A 20,963-nucleotide genomic window follows, 5' to 3' on the forward strand; every position below is an offset into this window, starting at 1 on the left:
TCCCAGACCCCTTAATTCAGTAACACCCTCGACGTCACCCATGCACCTGTGTTAAGCTCTTTAAGAATGTACCTGCTTCCTGGCGCCTGCGGAATGGGCAATACTTCGACACTCCTCAGGTTTTGCATGCGGCAAGCAGGCTATAGCGCAGGCGCCTAGGAATCGGTGAATATTTGTCTCCGTGGAGGTATATTGTTGAAGCGCTCAACAAAGGTGCGCGGATGGTGGATGGCACCAAAGCCCCCTCCGTCCCCCTTCATCTCCCCCCTCACTCCCCCCCCCCAATGTGGTCACACTACTGTGCGTAAAACAGGCAGGTTGAAAAAAGGACACTTACCTTCTGTGTATCGGCTAAATTCAAGGTTCCGTCGAATGGTTTTGAACGACCCCAGCGAAGGAAGGGACGAAGATTGGGTTTAACGGCCAGTCGACATGGTCATTAGAGATGGAGCTCAAGTTTGGATGATTTCAAGGAAGGGGAATAAAATCGGACGTGCCCTTGCGAAGGGACAATCCCGGGTTTTGCCTGTAGCGATTTAGGGAAATCACGGAAAATCTAAATTACGATGGCCTAACGCAGGTTTGAACCATCGTCCTCCCGAATGAAGTCCAGTGTGCTAATTGTTGCGCCACGACACTCGGTGAGTCGTCCCGGGCGGGTGGGTTGGGGGTGGGGGCTTATCAATCTCGAAGGCTGTCAGTTGTCGAAAATGTCGTGCTGCATATGAGATATTCAATCTTCAAATGCGTGAGGATGAACACAATTAGGGAAGGGATGGTTTTATTGACGGTCTTTGACACCTCCTGGGCTTTTCGTGCCAGATCTGAGCAGCAGTGTGTCTCAAATGTTTTCCTCGCCACCCATGAAAAACGAGATTTCAACACTGCTCGTCGCGGTACTGGCGTCAAGAGAAGTGAGATGTAGGTACGGGGAAGGGGGGAGACATTATGATCTCCTTATGGTGTGGCAGTTCCGCTGTTTGGTAGGGGTGTGGTGAAATTTGATGCCAATGTGACATCATTAACCCACCTTACATCTCACATGAACTTCTGAGCTCTAACCTCTATTTCGCATATGTCGATACCTTATTGTTTGAATCGTTTCCGAGACCGAGGGGCTAGTCGGAAGGTGGAAAGCTTCTACACAACTGCGGGAGAAGGTTGTAGGCACCTGTTAACCATGACGAGGTTTCAAAAACTGGGTCAGGAATTTTGTTGCGCAGCGTATAAAGAAAGATAATCCTGCAAGTTTCTCATTCAGATATCTTATTTAAAATTTGTTTGCGAAAGAATAATGTTAGGTCTCGTGTAAAGGTGAGAAACGTCCACCTGCATGTGTCGGAATTACAGTAGTAGACTGTCGAGTCTGCGGTTTATCGTTTTGTGGCACTGGTGCTTGCATTTGACGCTATACCACGACTGTAATGACAATTTGGAAGCGAGAGAGTCATTTCCCACCCCATGAATGTTGTCGTAGACCTCACACGACTAACGCCAAAGAGGACACATTTTCTCGGACGTACAGAAACGTACAACTACTTCACGTACCTGCTCAGGAAACTGTAATGTTTCCAACAAAATAACTATATACACGGACAGTGCGACGGTGTCTGGAGCACTATGGACTGTCAATGAGGCTAAAATTGTCACGGCTTCCCTTGACACGTCTGGCGAAAGAGGTACGTCGAAAGTGATGCACACAATCATAGCGAGGAATGAAATACAAATATATGTCACTCAAGACCAATTCCCCGACGCCAATCCAGATTAGAGCCATTGCTGCTGCCAGAGGAGGCTGCCCTGTGTATTAAATTTCACACTAACTATGCCCTCAGATCGCATACATATTTAATTATTTATTCTTTCTAGTGTATTGTGTGCGCAAAATAAGTAAAATTTCGGTATTTGATATCCTTCGTGGTGATGCAGTTTTAAACACCAGCGGAGTGTTAATGAATTTAAATAACTGAGCTATTGTTCATAAATCCAAATAAATGAATCATGAATTTAAAAAAAATCATTTACTCTTATCATCACGCACCAAACACGCACACGTCATGCACTCGTTATGCTTTACTATCCTTACCTATACAGATCCATGTTGTCCTTTTCTTTGTCTAAAGATACCTAGTCGCTATCCACCCGAAAGTCTTCTGTCTATTACGTCTTGAAATCCGGTAATCACTTCTTGGGCACGTGTACAGCGATTCACCTGGTCACATGCCATCAAAAAAGTGGTTCAAATGACTCTGAGCACTTTGGGACTTAACATCTGAGGTCATCAGCCCTAGAACTTAGAACTACTGAAACCTAACTAACCTAAGGATATCACGCACATCCATGCCCGAGGCAGGATTCGATGATGATGATGATGATGATGATGATGATGATGTTTGGTTTGTGGGGCGCTCAACTGCGTGGTTATCAGCGCCCGTACAATTTCCCAACCTTTGCTCAGTCCAATTTCGCCACTTTCCTGGATGATGATGAAATGATGAGGACAGCACAAACACCCAGTCATCTCGAGGCAGGTGAAAATCCCTGACCCCGCCGGGAATCGAACCCGGGACCCCGTGGGCAGGATTCGAACCTGCGACCGTAGCGGTCGCGCGGTTCCAGACTGAAGCGCCAGAACCGCTCGGCCACACCGGCCGACTCACATGCCATCCTCATTTTTAATTCATTTCTCCAAGTTTTCCATATCAGTAGGTTCACTGCTAAATTAGTTTCCCAGTCTCTCCTGTGATAAACAGTAGGCACCATTATATTGTCACCGACGAACCCTCAATCTTTTTCGTGGTTTTTACATTAAAAATCTGTCTATTGTGACGGATGTAATCGCACCCCCGTGGAGTTGGGATTGGATACAAAAATTTCCCAGAAGGTTAATGCCTTGTCGATGCCACAATACTGTTCTGTCATTAGCTCTGTCTCACTTCTACGTAACCGTCAAATCCTTCTTTCATCTCAATGTCTTCCAAGTATTTCTTCCTAGGCCGACCTCTTCATTTCTTTCTCAGGACTTCCCCTTTCAAAACGTTTACGATGAAAGTGTTGTCTGATGACATATACAGCAAATTTAACTTTTTTATTTTCCTTTTCCTGTAATAATATTCTTCATTCGTAGACTTCCCTTAAGGCCTGCAGGTTGGTTTTTCTTTCGCCCAGCCTGTTAGCATTTTCCACAATAAACACGTTTCAGCAGTTTAAGTATGTTACTTCTCATTTCACCCACAGTCCAATTTTCGCTTCCATGGAGCATTGCATTCATTACAAATGACTTTTCTAAGGACTTTCTGATCTGTAAATTCAGTCGTTTGTCGGTTAAAACGTTCATCTTAGTCATAAATGATTGTTTCGCCAAAGCAATGCTTTTCTTCAATTCCATTAAGCATCTCTGGTCCTCTGTGATAATGTTATTGAGATAGCAAAGTAATTTCACTTGGTCATTTCTGACGTCATCAACATTTATATCGGTTTCAGTTTCTTCCATATTTTTTCAAAGTACAATTAGTTTCGTTTTTCTTTTGTTTCCTTTACATTTCCATAGTTACAGAGTGTCTCATAGGACTCCCAGCATTATATTAATTCCTTTTTCGGTATCTGCAACTGTTATGAGTCATAAGCCAATCTGATACGACGTACACATTCACCATTGTCCTTTACTCCATTTGTCTAATCCTTCATGATCTGAAAAGCTGCCTCAATGACCATATTAAATAAGTATGGCTTCAAATGGCTCTGAGCGCTATGGGACTTAAAATCTGAGGTCATCAGTCCCCTAATACTTAGAACTACTTAAGCCTAACTAACCTAAGGATATCACACACATCCATGCCCGAGGCAGGATTCGAACCTGCGACCGCAGTGGTCGCGCGGTTCCAGACTGAAGCGCCTAGAACCACTCGGCCACACCGGCCGGCAAATAAGTATGGACTGACTGCATTTCTGATACTGTAGATTAATCATTTTTCAGTCCTTCCACTTCAGTATTATTTTCGTTATACACTCCTGGAAATTGAAATAAGAACACCGTGAATTCATTGTCCCAGGAAGGGGAAACTTTATTGACACATTCCTGGGGTCAGATACATCACATGATCACACTGACAGAACCACAGGCACATAGACACAGGCAACAGAGCATGCACAATGTCGGCACTAGTGCAGTGTATATCCACCTTTCGCAGCAATGCAGGCTGCTATTCTCCCATGGAGACGATCGTAGAGATGCTGGATGTAGTCCTGTGGAACGACTTGCCATGCCATTTCCACCTGGCGCCTCAGTTGGACCAGCGTTCGTGCTGGACGTGCAGACCGCGTGAGACGACGCTTCATCCAGTCCCAAACATGCTCAATGGGGGACAGATCCGGAGATCTTGCTGGCCAGGGTAGTTGACTTACACCTTCTAGAGCACGTTGGGTGGCACGGGATACATGCGGACGTGCATTGTCCTGTTGGAACAGCAAGTTCCCTTGCCGGTCTAGGAATGGTAGAACGATGGGTTCGATGACGGTTTGGATGTACCGTGCACTATTCAGTGTCCCCTCGACGATCACCAGTGGTGTACGGCCAGTGTAGGAGATCGCTCCCCACACCATGATGCCGGGTGTTGGCCCTGTGTGCCTCGGTCGTATGCAGTCCTGATTGTGGCGCTCACCTGCACGACGCCAAACACGCATACGACCATCATTGGCACCAAGGCAGAAGCGACTCTCATCGCTGAAGACGACACGTCTCCATTCGTCCCTCCATTCACGCCTGTCGCGACACCACTGGAGGCGGGCTGCACGATGTTGGGGCGTGAGCGGAAGACGACCTAACGGTGTGCGGGACTGTAGCCCAGCTTCATGGAGACGGTTGCGAATGGTCCTCGCCGATACCCCAGGAGCAACAGTGTCCCTAATTTGCTGGGAAGTGGCGGTGCGGTCCCCTACGGCACTGCGTAGGATCCTACGGTCTTGGCGTGCATCCGTGCGTCGCTGCGGTCCGGTCCCAGGTCGACGGGCACGTGCACCTTCCGCCGACCACTGGCGACAACATCGATGTACTGTGGAGACCTCACGCCTCACGTGTTGAGCAATTCGGCGGTACGTCCACCCTGCCTCCCGCATGCCCACCATACGCCCTCGCTCAAAGTCCGTCAACTGCACATACGGTTCACGTCCACGCTGTCGCGGCATGCTACCACTGTTAAAGATTGCGATGGAGCTCCGTATGCCACGGCAAACTGGCTGACACTGACGGCGGCGGTGCACAAATGCTGCGCAGCTAGCGCCATTCGACGGCCAACACCGCGGTTCCTGGTGTGTCCGCTGTGCCGTGCGTGTGATCATTGCTTGTACAGCCCTCTCGCAGTGTCCGGAGCAAGTATGGTGGGTCTGACACACCGGTGTCAATGTGTTCTTTTTTCCATTTCCAGGAGTGTAGTTCTAAACAGTAGCTTCTAGGTCACCTTGGAAAAAGGTTTTTCTACGTCAATGAAGGTAATAAAAATCGATGTATTTATGTCCATACATCTCTACACTAGCATGCGCAGGGCCAGAATTTTATCTCTCGTTCTTCCGCCGTCTCTATCTTCAAATTGGTGTCCTTCAGTATACTTACCTCCATTTACTTTTATAGTACCCTTAACGATGTTAATGAGTATTTTGGAGGAGTGTGATAACATTGATGATGTACATTGAGGTGACAGAATTCATGGGATACACCTAATCTCATATCGGACCTCCTTTCTCCGGGCGTATTGCAGCAGCTCAACGTGGTACGGCCTAACAAGTCGTTGGAAGTCCCCTGAATAAACATTCAGCCATGCTGCCTCTACAGTCATCCATAATTGCGAAAGTGTTGCCAGCGTAGGATTTTGTGCACGAACTTATGTCCCATAAATGTTTGATGCTGCGGGATATGGGTGGCCAAATCATTCGATCTAATTGTCCAGAATGATCTTAAAACTAATAGCGAACAATTGTGGCTCTCTGATATGGTGCACTGTCATCCACACAACTTGGGGAATGTGAAGAACAATGAATGGCTGCAAATGGTCTCCCAGTAGCCGAACATAGCCATTTCCAGCCAGTGACAGGTTCAGTTCGACCAGAGGACCAGAGGACCACGTAAACACAGCCCACACCAATTATGGGTCCACCACCAGCTTGCACAGTGCCTCGTTGACAACTTAGGCCCATAGCTTCGTGGGGTCTGCGTCACACTTGAACACTACAATCAGTTATTACCAGCAAAAATCGGGACTCACCTGATCAGACCGCGTTTTCCCAGTCGTCTAGGTCAAATCGATAAGGTCACGAGCCTAGGAGAAGCAATGTCGTGCTGTTAGCAAACGCACAAGCTTCGGCCGTCTGCAGCCATAGCCCAATGAAGCCGAATTTCGTTCCACTGTCTTAACGGATACGTTCGTCGAGCGTCCCACGTTGATTTCGTCAGTTATTGTACGCTGAGTTGATTGTCTGTTAGCACTGACAAATCTCCACAAACGCCGTTGCTCTCGATCGTAAAGTGAAGGCCGCGGCCACTGCGTTTTCAGTGGTGAGACGTAATGCCAGAAATTTGGGATCCTCGACGCACTGTTGGCCGTGTGGATCTCTGAATACTGAATTCCCGAACGATCTCCGAATTGGTATGTCCCATGCGTCTAGCTCCCACTACAATTTCCCGCCCAAAGCCTGTTAATTCGCATCGTGCGGCTATAATCACGTCTGATACGATTTCAGATGAATCACCTGAATACGAATAACAGCTTCGCTAATGGACTGCCCTTTCACAACTTGTGTCCGCGATACCACCGCAATCAGTATATGTGCATATCGCTGTCTGAAATTTTTCATCTCTGTGTGTAATTGGTGCAGTGGACTGTTTCTGCTATTTTAGGTATGGTCGTGCATTGTGCGAAGTCCTTTAGCTTTTGTAGAAGTCAACTGGGGCCTATTGCTGTGAATAATTGGTCTTTGATGCTGTTACCTAACTTTTTTCAGCAATTCTGCAGGGATGTCGTCAAAACTGCTTTTCCTTCTTTGAGACTCCAAGGTGCATCTTGAAATTCATGTTTCGTGAGTATTTTCATTCTTGAAGTTCTTATCATAGTACAATTATCCTACTATTCTTTCCAACGAACACATGCCTCGTCCTTATCTATCAATAATATTCCCTCTTAATTTTTTACTGCTACTGATTTGTTTCTAAGTTTCTACTGACTGTCTGATCCCCTTATAAACTTCACAATGTTTTCCCTTTAACGATCTTCCTCTACCTCTTCAGCAAAGTTTTGTTCCCTTCCTCTTTCCCTTCTCTGCATTTGTTTGTGATGCGGTTTTTACCACTTACGTAGTCATCTACATTGTTTTCCTTCCGGAGCTTATTACTTTCCTGAGTTGGTTAGTATTTCTCCCCTCATCCAAGATTTTCGGAGCTACCGTTTACTTTTTCCTAAAATCTCGTTTGTTGCTTCAGTTATTCCCATCTCTTTGTTATTTCTCTGCATTGACTCGTCACTTCCATTTGCTATTTTATTGATTCTTTCTTCAAAACTCATCTCTGTTCCTTCTGCTTTCAGTCCCTCTACTCGCCATTACCTTTTTTGGAGTGTCTTGGTTCTTTCACATTTAATGTTGCACTTAGCTAACACAGTGAGGTTGTTATGTATGGCCCTGGATAGATGTGAAATGAGTGTATCTGATTCCTGTCCCTGTCCTTCGTCCCCTAGGTAATCTGACAGTAGTCGCCTAGTATCTTGCGCCTGTGATATCTATCATCTTCTGAGAAGAACTTCACATAATGTGTTTATTTTAACCATATCGCTTTGATTGTAGAAGTACCTAATTTTCACGTCTTCCATTTGTCTGCCCTAAGCCACAGATTCGTATGGTCTTATTGCCTGTACGAGATCCCACTGCCGCAATAAAATGACCTTTTATAGCAACATTTCCTTCTTTATTATTAGTTTCTAATAGTTCAGTATCTTCAAACACAGTTTCCACTTCTTCCAAATTGTGAGCCCATGAATTACGATCAGGTTACCAGGTGTAGTGCTCATTTTAACCATTATTAACGAGTCGCTTCTGTGTCAAGTATTGAAAACATTATTTGAGCGGTTCCTTCTTCTTAAACTGCCACCCCATGCTTTCCTCTTTTCTTATCGCAACTGTAATTTAGTCTAAACTCGTCGCTGTAAAAATCTTCATTTCTTCCCGATCTTTTGCCTCATAAATATATTTATATACGTTCCGTGTTCCCAGCTTCATGGCGCTTTTAGACGGATTTTGTTTCATAATGACCTGCGAAGCCCTCTTAAATCTTCTGTCAGTTCTTGGGTTCCGTCATTCATAATCAGTAGTTAATTCCTCGTTAATGCCAGCTACTGTGGTTGTGTTCTACTTGGGATGTCATCAAAATCTTTAATGGAGGTGTTTCCCGCTGTCTTCTCTATTATATGCTGTTGACAAAGATACAACTGGTTCATCCACCTTTAGGGGAGATTTCTCATCACCCCAAGGACGACAAAGTGCCTGGTCGTCAATTCGCTCATCTACCCTCGGAGGAGTCTTTTGGCGACATTGAGGGGGGCCACTTACACGGCGGCCACTCGCTCCCCTTTTACTCGACTTTTACGACGGGCGGAGATTACCATGGATCAGTTCTAATCCGCAACCCACACTGGTAGGGATTGTGTAGCTGTGGATTAATTTTGTAGATTACAGCGGAAATGAGTGAGAGAAGAACCTCTTTGTCTGCAAGTGGTGTGACTGCCCCGTCGGTGGCGAATTACCAACATATGTGGTTTAACATTTCACTGAATAGCACTCTTCATGGTCGTACATCGACAAGTAAAGTGCTCACTGATACGACCAGAAAAAAATTGAATGAAAGTTTATAACATGTCATAATTAGTAAATAGTAACACAAGCAATACGCTGACAAACTCTCCTTTTTAGGCATATTGGGGGTTAGATTTCGAACACGTTTATTTTACTAAAATAACTTCAGGATGTTTGTAGTCTTCTCTTTAGTTTTTTTAGTCTGTTACTATTCATTGTCTTCAACTGACGGTGACTTCAACGTCAGTGCGAACAATTTTCTTATCGGTATGTTGGTTGTACATCATTTTGGTGTTATTGTAATTAATTTTCAGGCCAAATATGACTTTCTCTATTAATTTCCTCCATTTGTTGTTGAAATTTACCTGTACTTGAAGCAAAGGGTACAGTGTTGTCAATAAAACGGGAGTGGTTCAAGTGGTGATAACGTTCGTTATTAATTTTCGCTGTATAAAAATGTGAAATATTAGCCTAAAACTGCTGATAATAGTGTTGGTGATACAATAACCACAAGTCTCACTACACTTTCAAATCTTAGTTTGTTACTATTATGATAAATTCAGAAAAAGCTGAAACTTTAACGTAAATGCAATTCAGTATAGTGACGGACGGTGGTCCAAAGTGCAGTTCCTAACATGCTATTAGTACAAATTTTGTCACAACTACGTCAAAAGATTTATTAAAATCTGATTTCATGAGTACTAGTAATCATACTCATTTTTCCGTTCTAAGTGATCTTTTACGACTTCCAAGTGGCCCATGGTACTATTTCCAATTCGAAAGCCTTTTCCTGATTAAAACGCGATTTTTCTTGTATGTAATAAATTTTACGTAATAATTATTGTATATATTTTATATTATGAAGCGGAGACAGGTAAGTTTATAGTTGTTTATATCCTGTCTGTCGTCTTTAAAGGGAAGTATAACAATTACACCATTGCTCCAGTTAGGAAGAATTGTCTTCCTTGACAAAAATTTTGTCAGTCTGCTTTCTTATTACTATGTTTCCAGTATTATCATTTCACTTGAAACAATCTTTCAGCACCATTCCTATCTTCATATCTCGAAAGGCTACACCAACTATTCTGGCGTTATTTCCAGGATGTGACTGACTGCCTCATTAATGAGCTGTATTTCTTACTCATCTGTTGAACTAAACTGATGAGGCAAAAAATTATAACCACTGATGACATTGCGTGCAACAGTGCGATGAGGAAGGCATATAAGCCGGCAGAGACGAATGGTTCACAGAACGTAAAGATTGGAGTCTTGCGCTTTCGGTGAAACAGTCTGGGCAACGATCAGATGCATATCTGACAACAGAGGAAAATGCTGGTGGAGGCACAAATGTTTCGAAGCACACCGATCAGCAGACGTTGCTAAATACGAGGAACCGCAGCACACGATCCCTACAAGTTCCCATGTTGACCCAGCAACATTAATTACGCTTCCAGCTGAACAATGGATCAGTTGCAAAATGACGCTTGGTAGGATAAATCTCGTTTCTTGTAACGCCAAGTAGACGATCGTTTACGGATACGCCGCCATCCAGGATATCGGCTGCTCGAAACATGCACCACGCCAAACACATGCTGGTGGTCGCAATATTTGATATGGGGAATATTCTCCTGGGTTTCTGTGGGACGTTTGACAGTAATCAAAGGCTCCACGACAGCTAAGGACTACTTGAAGATTACTGCGGACCTTCTTAAACACTTCAAGCTTGTATTCTCCCTACGGCAGTGGCAACTTCCAGAAGGACAACTTTCCGTGTCACAAGGCCAGCATTGTTGGTTCAAATGGTTCAAATGGCTCTGAGTACAACGGGAGTTAACATCTGAGGTCATCAGTCCCATAGAACTTACACTACTGAACGCTAAAATTGCTACACCACGAAGATGACGTGCTATAGACGCGAAATTTAACCCAAAGGAAGAAGATGCTCTGATATGCAAATGATTAGCTTTTCAGAGCATTAACACAAGGTTGGAACCGGTGGCGACACCTACAGCGTGCTGATATGAGGAAAGTTTCCAACCGATTTCTCATACACAATCAGCAGTTGACCGGCGTTGCCTGGGGAAACGTTGTTGTGGTGCCTCGTGTAAGGAGGAGAAATGCATACTATCACGTTTCCGACTTTGATAAAGGTCGGATTGTAGCCTATCGCGATTGCGGTTTATCAACCATCTGCACGAACAGTTCGACGACGTCTGCAGCACATGGACTATCAGCTCGGTGACCATGGCTGCGGTTACCCTTGACGCTGCATCACAGACAGGAGCACCTGCGATGATGTACTCAACGACGAACCTGGGTGCACGAATGGCAAAACGTAATTTTTTTGGATGAATCCAAGTTCTGTTTACAGCATCATGATGGTCGCATCCGTGTTTGGCGAAATCGCTGTGAAAGCACATTGGAAGCGTGTATTCGTCATCGCCGTACTGGCTTATCACTCGGCGTGATGGTATGGGGTGCCATTGGTTACACGTCTCAGTCACCTCTTGTTCGCATTGACGGCACTTTGAGCAGTGGACATTTCAGATGCGTTACGGCCTGAGGGTGTACCCTTCATTCGATCTCTGCGAAACCCTACCTTTCAGCAGGGTAATGCACGACCGACCGCATGTTGCCGGTCCTGTACGGGACTTTCTGGATACAGAAAATGTTCGACTGCTGCCCTGGCCAGCACATTCTCCAGACCTCTTACCAATTGAAAACGTCTGGTCAATGGTGGCCGAGCAACTGGCTCGTCACAATACGCCAGTCACCACTCTTGATGAACTGTGGTATCATGTTGAAGCTGCATGGGCAGCTGTACCTGTACACGCCATCCAAGCTCAGTTTGGCTCAATGCCCAGGCGTATCAAGGCCGTTATTACGGCCAGAGGTGGTTGTTCTGGATACTGATTTCTCAGGATCAATGCACCCAAATTGCGTAAAAATGTTATCACATGTCAGTTCTAGTATAATATATTTGTCCAATGAATATCCGTTTATCATGTGCATTTCTTCCTGGTTTAGCAATTTTAACGGCCAGTAGTGTAGGACTACTTAAACCTACCTAACCTAAGGACATCATACACATATATGCCCTAGGCAGGATTCGAACCCGCGACCCTAGCGGTCGCGCGGTTCCAGGCTGAAGCGCCTAGAACCGCTCGGCCACATCGGCCGGCACCCAGAATTATTCTGCAGTGATTTAAGAAGCATGATATTGAACTCAGATTGTTACACTATGCAATCAAAAGGATACGGACACTTGGCTAAAAACGACTTACGAGTTCGTGGTGTTATCCGTCGGTAATGCTTGAATTCAATATGGTGTTGGCCACCCTCATCCTTGATGACAGCTTCCACTCTCGCAGGCATACGTTCAATCAGGTGCTATAATATTTCTTGGAGAATGGAAGCCCATTCTTCACGGAGTGCTGCATTGAGGAGAGGTATCAATGTCGGTCGTTGAGGTCTGGCACGAAGTCGGTTTTCCAAAATACGGAGCAACCACTCTACCATGAAACCCAAGTTTTCTCACCTCCCGCCTAACCGTCAAAGTACTTGCAGTGGACCCTGAGCCGGCCGGAGTGGCCGTGCGGTTATAGGCGCTACAGTCTGGAGCCAAGCGACCGCTACGGTCGCAGGTTCGAATCCTGCCTCGGGCATGGATGTGTGTGATGTCCTTAGGTTAGTTAGGTTTAATTAGTTCTAAGTTCTAGGCGGCTGATGACCTCAGAAGTTAAGTCGCATAGTGCTCAGAGCCATTTGAACCCAGTGGACCCTGATGCAGTTTGTAATTCCTGTGTGATGGTCTGGATAGATGTCTGCCTATTACATATTACGACACTCTTCAACTGTTGGCGGTCTCTCTTAGTCAACACAAGAGGTCGGCCAGTTCGCTTTTGTGCTGTACGTTTTCCTTCACGTTTCCACTGCACTAACATATCGGAAACAGTGGACCTAGGGATGTTTGGGAGTGTGGAAATCTCGCGTACGGATTATGATACAAGTGCCACCCAATCACTTGACCACGTTTGAAGTCCGTGAGTTCCCCAGAGTGCCCCATTCTGCTCTCTCACGATGTCTGATGACTACTGAGATCGCTGATGTGGAGTACCTGGCAGTAGGTGACATCACAATGCACCTAATATGAAAAACGTATGTTTTTTGGGTTGTCCGGATACTTTCGATAACATAGTCTATCTGTTCCACCACTTTCACCTGTTGTGTACCCGATGGAGCACACGTGTGACGCTTTCGGGTCACGGCTCGGCGCCCACAGGCCTCCAGTCCGTAGTATAACAGAGCTGCATACCTGTGCGTAGCCATTTGATGTCACATACCTCTGGGAATCTTTTAATTGTGGAATCCGTGTCATGCAGAATTGCTGCTGCATTGCAATCCAAATGTGGAGCGGCACTCTGTTAAGCAAGTGGCTGTAATTTTTTGGGCTCATCTGTTCGAAGCAACATTCGAAATTTGTAGTTATGTCTCTATTGCCATATTGGTATGAAATTCATTCTGTAACGTGCTGTTGTTACTTAATTTTATAATGTATACTTCCGTAGTCATAAATTAACGTAATCGCCATTTCTGATTTCTTGCCTGATGAGTTTGTTTGTAGTTTTGTAACTGCCTCTGCTCTGACCATACAGCACTAAAAACGACCTACATTTTAAGGTCGCTGAAGACCATTACATATTCAGAATTTTCTTACTGATCATTAAAATGTAGTCGATTAAAATCTTTCATTTGGTCCTTATCAAACTCATTTCCTATATGTTGTCTTCTGGCTGATTGTGTTACGGACAAGAATGTAGCTCCCTCGGCAAACTGTACTAAAGTAGCAAAACTTTAACTTACGCATTCATACCGAAATTCTTCCCCGGAAATCTCCTTCTGTCCTACTCTGGTATTAATATCCATCATAAATGTATCATAATCGTCTTGGTAGTCATTTATTAGTTTCTGCTTAATAATCATGCTTGCTCTGCAATCTAAGTGCAAGTCATTGCTACAATGAGTACCACAGTCAGGTAAGGGTAACCAATAGGCGTTGATTTGATCGTTTGGTTGGTATTCATTTCCTCATTAGCCGTCTCCACCATTCGTGCTGCAATGAATTCATGAATGATGTCGTGACCGAAGTAATATATCAGCACAAGCGAGGCATTGTTCGGCACAAAACTCTACAACAGGCAATGAATTTGACATCGCTACAATATAACTACACTTATTCGTAAAGAAATCCAACATAAACTCAGTAATTCACTGTTCCTATTCACCGAAATTGATGCAGAAATCACGGCTCACAATCAGACATATTCCCTAATTCTGCATACGGCCAATGAATACCCATTGTGTTGACGTAAACACATCAGAATCCACCCATAGGATCGGCAACTCCGTAAATAAGGAACATAAAGTAATACCAACGTAAAAATTGAACTATGTGCCCCAGTTTTTGCTCTGCCACCGAAAACGACACCCAAAATGACTGACAATGTTGACGGAACCTGCGCCTTCCATGGTCCTCAGCATACAGATGAAGTCGACCAATGGGGAGCTGCCTGTTCTCGCAGTCAAACAGTTAATCAGTGAAAACTATAATCATGTTACCTAACGGTTCACTAACCAGAAACTTCTGTCTTAGTAGTAGAGTGTCATTGGTATGCATAAGGTAGAGTACGCATTTAAGATAAAAATTGGGTGTTTATTTAATTTAACTACTTATATATCAGTCTGTCTTTGAAACTCCTACAAATGTACCGTTGTAAAAGTAGATCCATTTTTACTGTTAAACAATGAGAGTGTGAATACACCCGTGTTAACTGCGTACTCTTACCCGCACAAGCCGAATAAGAGTATGCGTTCAGTCGGGCCAGAGTTCTCACGTGAAACTGGTAGTAGTCTTCACCCCGCCGAGGCAGTCTTGAAGTCGTCGGTGCACGCTCCACGGGAATGAGGTAGTCTGACGTAGTCTATAAGAAGGATTGTTTCAGCTCCTGTCAACATTCACTTCTCATTGTTATTATTGTACTCTCTTCCATTTCAATTGTACAGTTATCACGAAGTTTAATTTACAGCAGTGTAATTTAAAATGCCTCTACTGAATATACGATACTGAATAACAACTCTCAGTACTTACTGCCCTGGCTAAATGGCTAACGCCGAATGGAAACTAAAAAAAAAAAAGGTAGTCATCGTCTCACCGTTATTAAATATAATCACTCTGTATCCAACCATCCTAAAACTCACAATCTCACTGTGCTCACATTTTTCGTAATTAACTTTTTTACGAGCTATGAGCATTTTGCTTTTCACAGAAGTAGTTCTTTTTCTGCTCAAGAAAATCCTGTCTCGTCCCTTTGGTTTTCGTTGCCCACCTTATTCTTATCCTTACCCTTTTGTTTGTTGGAGAGCATCCTTTATCGTTAACGAGGAGACGATCTTCGATATTTGGTTACCCCCCCCCCCCCCCACTTATGTCAGTAGCAGAGGGCAGATGTCAGAATTGAGAGTGTCCATCTGCACTCTTGCGGCACTGAATTCTAGCACTCTCGTAGTTGCTGCAGGGTTTCCTGCGCTGGCCCACTGTCTCCGGTGGTGTCACACTTGATCTAAACTGCAAGTTCCACTCTTGCCGTTACAAAAGAGGGAACAAAATTATCCACCGAATTAACATTACGGTTGTATTGCAAATTCCCGTTACTTCATATACTTTTTCTGCCTTCATTACTGCAGCTGTCCGAAAGCACTTCTGAATAAAGCTGGTCAGTGGTCAGTACTCTTCGCTGGAAGGTCTCTAGATGGCAAACGTATAGTTGGATCTCACAACATGACAGTGAGCTTGTGCCGAGTGTGCAACGGAGCAATATCATGTAGCACAGCAAAGACCATGTAATAAATTAAAACGCTGACTGTTTAAAACAGCGTAAATTACGAGGTGTATACGTTGATTTTGATTCTAAGGAAACCGCTTTCTTATTTCAACACCAAGAAAGAATAGAGGAGCAACAGCAACGTCCGGTCTTTCTCACTAGCAAATTCCAGATTCTCGCCAAGTGCAGCAACATAGAGAAACTTGGAGTCCGTGCTTTCAGATAATGCGTACTCTTGACCGAACTTCCCTTCTTGCCTATCAGTAAATGACTGCGTCACGCTATGCAGCAAGTCTTAGTGCCAAATTTTGGCTGTTCAGATGATGTAGCACCTCCGCTCAACCTTGCCGCTTGGCTATCAGTTGGTACCCCAAGAGGAGTCGATCATGTTAGCCCTGCGGCATCATATCGCACACAACCCTATCCCAAGCTGTACTTCCCTGCAAGGTAGCCAGACTTGAATGGTAATTCCAAGTTTGGAGTACTAAATAAATTGTATGTTGGTTTGATAAATCATACGCAACAACTCTACACCTCACGTGACAATACGACAGACATATAACATAGCAGGCTATTGCTGAACGATCCTCAAAACAAATTTCAAAATTAATCTCTGTAGAATCGTACAGTGCAACAGAAAATGCTCGTTTTACATGCATCTGCAGGAGATATCAGCTGAGGATCTTGCAATCCGGGTAAATCACAGTAGCATAATCGCAAGCCGCTTCCCCTCTGTTTGCGCACAATACTACCTGTTTTCATACAGAAAAATCCTCCGTGAAATTAGAACAGCATCTTCTAGGCCTAGTTGCTAAGTACATATGTGAACTTATGCAGAAAGAGTTACAGGCTCGGTACAGTTTCAGCCAATCTCTCTTCCTATTAAAGCTGCAATAGTTTATTAGAGTTTTTGTTGGCTGCACTATGTGCCAGGAGGATTACGTATTATTGATATCTCTTTTTCCCTGTTTGCGTAGAAACATTGTGGAAAACACGCTTTCGCGTTGCGAAATTTGTTCAGATGTGATTGATGTCGGTACTAGGCGTCTCGTGTGGCCTTAAGGACCGACTATAGTGGATGGAAAGAAGGCCAGCTGGGAGTGGCGAGGACTTTCCAAAAATGGAGCAGCGCCAATTTACACATGCTAACTACCCTCATTTCTTGTCTCTTCCTGTCGGAGCACAACCTGTTTCTCGTCCCCATCGTGTAACATATCATGGATATCAATGCCACCGGTTTACGCAACTTAAAACAAAAACAAAAAACAAAAAAACACTATAACAGAATGCAAATCGCACTGTACGTATTCTGCGATAAGATATTGGAAGGAAAACATTAGAAATCATAAGATTAGGCTTACATAAGATGAGTTAAACACAGGTGCGCACACTACATTATTCGTGGAATTGAAATAGGTCTTCAACACTGTCATACGCTCTACACACAGATACTTTCATCGTGATGGAGGATGCAGAACGGAGGCTCACGTGAAGAGCTGTGGTGCCACTCCGGTTTGTAATCTTGTTGCATGGCGTTCCATTGTCAGTTCACCTCTAACTGTCGCCGCGCCAAAGAAAGCCACAACAATGGTCAGCGAATTGATGTTCTGTGCTTCTCCAAACGTGGTCGCACTCTCCCCATGCATATTTGTCCTGCAGCAAACGAACCCGTCTCCCTATTCAAGGTGCGCGACGCTTGACGACCGAGCGGAAAATATCTGTCCTCTCGGGCGCTAGTTACCTGTGACCGTTGAGATCCTGAAGCTTTCAGAGTATGGCCTTCCTATCCACCCGGCTAGCCGCGCGGTCTAACGCGCTGCTTCCCGAGCAGGAAGGCGTGCCGGTCCACAGCACGAATCCGCCCAGGGGATTAGTATCGAGATCCAGTGTGACGGCCAGCCTGTGGACGGTTTTCAAGGCAGTTTTTCATCTACCTCGTCGAATGCGGGCTGGTTCCCTGTATTCCGCCTCAGTTACACTATGTCGGCGATAGCTGCGCAAACCGTCTCCATGTACGCGTACACCATAATTACTCTACCACGCCAGGGAAGAAGGGGGGAGGGGCAGTGTCCACTGGGGCGGCGGTGAGGTGGGTGGACTGCTGTGGCCTGTTGTGGGATTGTGAACCACAGAGGACTACGGTGAAACGAAGCCTCTCCGTCGTTTCTAGGTCCCCGGTTTAACACACACACACACACACACACACACTCGCCTTTCTTAACCCATCGTCTCCCTATTGCATGGCAGTCGTCGTATCTCGATAAATGCGAGCAGCTAAACCAATGTCTCGATAGGTCAAGTATCCTGCAGGTGCTGGTAGTACATTCTTGTTCTTACAGTAGGCACAACTCGTTTTTCTCACAACCAACCTGTACTTTAATGTGATTTCCGAATAAGAAACCCGCTATGTAAACCTTAATTACACACAGAATTTTGATTGCGTGCCATTCTTTTGAGGTGAGAGTGAAATGCCACTCACTTGCCTGACAAACTATATACCACACCTCGTGCCAGTTTAAAGTTCGATGAACGCCAACCTCACGGCGTTGCAATTTTAATGGCCAACACTGTATTTCGGCAAAGTCACTATTGTAGTGCTGTCTGACTTGTTCTCGTGACTAGGTACAGTTAACAGCAGTGCACGCAGCTGTGTCGAACAGCTGGTGATTACTGGCCGAGGAGGCTGAACATCTGAACCTTAATGCGGCAAGTTCTGGGAATGCAATTGCTTGCTAGGACTAACACAACGGCTTGCTGTTAATATCATTCAATTAATTGACAGTCATAAGGAGCAACGATTGGCTTAGCCGACATGGATAATGGAAAGTACCTTCAGCATGTCGTAGTTAAGGCTATGGCCTATGGTATTTTGTTACAGAAAAACAGAGAAGGTGCTGAGAGTAACGGGATTAGAATATATACTCCAAATAAGTTTAATCTTCACGATAAGTATTTTATTGCTTTTTTTAATAACTGTCATTAGCAAGTAGTATCTGCGATAGTATTAACAGTAAAAGGAACTAAACCGTGCAAACACGTCACGATTTTTGTCACAAGTACGTCTCCAATCCGAAAGCGAATGTGTGGTGTATTTCACATTATGGACCAGAATTTCCCTTCCTGTTCCGTTCTTGGTAGCAACTCGGGGACAAAGGTTTGCTGATACAATTACCGTGACTGCCCTAAGCGGGAATAGTGTTGTCCTGGAAAGTGGGCTCGAACAAATTTGAGAGCACCACTCTCTACGACGTAAACACAAAAGCTCTCAAGAAAACTGTGCTGTGAGATATATATGTATAATATATCAGTACCGCTCAATAATCCTATAATTTGCGTATTTTCATCTACATAGCCATTTACTGAAGTTCATTGCAGCCCACTGTATCCCACAAAACGTTGCAAATTTAATGTTACTCATAAATTATCGACAGAATACCAAAGGTGATGGCAGAATAGACTCTGCGCTGGCAATATAGGAGATAACAGTTCTAATCAGTCATCCTGATTTTTTTCGTTTAGTTTTCCTTAGCCGTTTTAGTAAAATGTCCGTACGATCGTTTGTAAGGGACAGACTGTCTCCAGTTGGAGTTAGCGCCCCGCCTTGGTGCCCACGTCGTCGTCAGCATGTTAAACTGTGATCATTCTCACTTCGAATTATGAGTCTCTGAAACGAGACTAAGACGTATGATTACTATCTAGTCCGATAAATAAATTACGTCAGCGACTCCTGAGTAAAGGAATTTTATTAACCATTTGATACACGTGTAATAAAATGTTACTGCCTGGGCGCTTCCTGACATAAAAATGGCAAATCGCTCCACAGGGAAACATCACGTGAATGGCTCTCTTCCCTCAATATGTGTGCAGTGATGTTACGTTTCTTTCCATCAAATCTACCCCAAGATTTCCAGACGATTCTCATTATTTGTGCACAATTTAAAACGGTTGTGATGTGTAGTAGATATACGCGAATCAGAAATAGCAGACCACTTGAAATACGGGTGTGTGTGCGCAAGACATGACAGGACCCTGATTCCTTCGGAGCACCAGATCGTAAGAAGTCCTTCATCACAGTGGAAAAGGCAGTCTGGATTGTTATTTCTACTCTAATGAACTGAAGTTGGTAGGAAACACAAATGGCGTGAACGTACTGAATGCCTAATATGTTATGAATAAAAATGTTAACATTTGTTGGTCAGTTTGCAATACTGCAGGTACTGGGTATCTTAAAACATAGTTACGCGGAGAGGTCGGCTCCCAGGTCAGTAGTGCTTCGGAGTGGCAGTGATGTCACCATGTGATCGACCATATGTAGTTTTTCCATGGTTACCCTTAATAACTACACTTGGATGCGTGGATATTTCCGTTGAACAATTTACAGACGATTATCTTTCCACACTTAGTCACACTCTTTATACTCATCATATCGGATGAAATGTCGGCTGGACGTTTAATCTTTCTCCCTGTCTTAGACATCGACCCACCCCCAGCTCGTTGAGAGTGGTGAGTATGTCAATCTAAAGCAGTGTTTGTACTGAAAGAGTATCTGATTGGCACTCTGAACATATAATCCGACATTCGTAACTTCGCTTGTTCGATCGACTATAACATAAGACTATCTGAAGTTGTTCGTACAAGCAACGTGAACATGTGGCTTCGTTTTACCTGTAAAATGCCAAGTGATGTCAACGTGAACTCTTTGTTAAAGATGCCTTGATTCCTCTGAAGGTTCCTACATCCCTTAGATTCATTTGGTTGCCATTCTCTGTATCAATAAGAACGTAAACGTGATAGTTAGACTAAGAGTACTCATGCGTATAATATTTAATGAAGAAAAAGAACGTTAAAAATAAAGTATGTATCTTAAGAATAAGATAGTCATTGAAGCGTAGTGCGCTCCTGCCATCCACTTTTGCGTTTTGTGTGATTTCCCCAGTTCAGTTAAGGCGATTGCAGAGGTGTTCCCGTTGTAAAGTTCACTGCCGATTTACTCCTGTATCCTTGTCTAGTGAGACGTTGGGGTTCATCTCTATTGATTTTGAGAGCTCTTGAAGGTTTTGGTTTCAAGGTAGAGCAATACGTGGTGATAATTGTACAATAAGTAAAATGAAAGAGTGTTAAATTACGAAGCAGTAGTAGGAAAGAGAAAACATCTGACTGCATTTTGTGAGACGTAGTTGCCGTACTGAGACGTAGTTAACATGCAGGAAAGAAGAGAAGGAAAATTAAGGTTTAACGTTCTGTATCCGA

Source organism: Schistocerca cancellata, chromosome 4 (assembly GCF_023864275.1).
Source record: "Schistocerca cancellata isolate TAMUIC-IGC-003103 chromosome 4, iqSchCanc2.1, whole genome shotgun sequence".
Classification (NCBI taxonomy): Eukaryota; Metazoa; Arthropoda; class Insecta; order Orthoptera; family Acrididae; genus Schistocerca; species Schistocerca cancellata.